This window comes from Trachymyrmex cornetzi, unplaced genomic scaffold (assembly GCF_001594075.2).
Source record: "Trachymyrmex cornetzi isolate Tcor2-1 unplaced genomic scaffold, Tcor1.1 scaffold575, whole genome shotgun sequence".
Classification (NCBI taxonomy): domain Eukaryota; kingdom Metazoa; phylum Arthropoda; class Insecta; order Hymenoptera; family Formicidae; genus Trachymyrmex; species Trachymyrmex cornetzi.
This window is the reverse complement of record NW_017299888.1, coordinates 154,764-156,011: the sequence shown is the minus strand read 5'-3', so window position 1 is coordinate 156,011 and position 1,248 is coordinate 154,764.

Below are 1,248 nucleotides of genomic sequence, written 5' to 3'. Positions count from 1 at the left end.
CCTACTTTCTCAACAGCGAATACCTAGACATCCATTTCCCCAATAGCGAACACCTAGACACCCACTTCCTCGACGGCTATCACCTAGATACTCATTTCCTCGATGGCAAACACCTAGACACCAACTTCCTCGACGGCGTACACCTAGACATCCATTTCCTCGACGGCGAACACCTAGACACTCATTTCCTCGATGGCGAACACCTAGACACCTACTTTCTCAACGGCGAATACCTAGACCCCCATTTCCCCAATAGCGAACACCTAGACACCCACTTCCTCGACGGCGATCACCTAGACACTCATTTCCTCGATGGCGAACACCTAGACACCTACTTTCTCAACGGCGAATACCTAGACCCCCATTTCCCCAATAGCGAACACCTAGACACCCACTTCCTCGACGGCGATCACCTAGACACTCATTTCCTCGATGGCGAACACCTAGACACCTACTTTCTCAACGGCGAATACCTAGACCCCCATTTCCCCAATAGCGAACACCTAGACACCCACTTCCTCGACGGCGATCACCTAGACACTCATTTCCTCGATGGCGAACACCTAGACACCTACTTTCTCAACGGCGAATACCTAGACCCCCATTTCCCCAATAGCGAACACCTAGACACCCACTTCCTCGACGGCGAACACCTAGACACTCATTTCCTCGACGGCGAACACCTAGACACCCACTTCCTCGACGGCGAACACCTAGACACTCATTTCCTCGACCTAGACACCCACTTCCTCGATGACAAACATCTAGATGCTTAATTCCTCGACGGCGAACACCTAGACGCTTAATTCCTGAATATCTATACACCCTCTTCCTCGACGCGGTAAATACCTAGACCGCAACTCGTCGGTTTGCGTAAAGGAGGCACGGCAGTGTCGCTTCGCGCAGCTTAGCGCCGAGACACTACCAGTGTCTCCAGACAACGACAATCTCGATATTTCATTTTAATTATAATTAAAATATTTTATTTTAATTCATTTTTTAATTTTTCATTTTAATTCAATTATAATAATAATGCGCCGCGTGCACGTCACATCGTATATGTGACAATGTTGCCATCGCTGATTATCACCGCCGTCATGTGTGGATGATCACATTCGAATGTGCGGTGGCTATCGATTGAGCATACATAGAACGCGATCGGTTCAGCCGTTATTGAGATCCCATAATCTCGATCTGCCGCAACTCGTCGGTTCGCGTAAAGGAGGCACAGCAGTGTCGCTTCGCGCA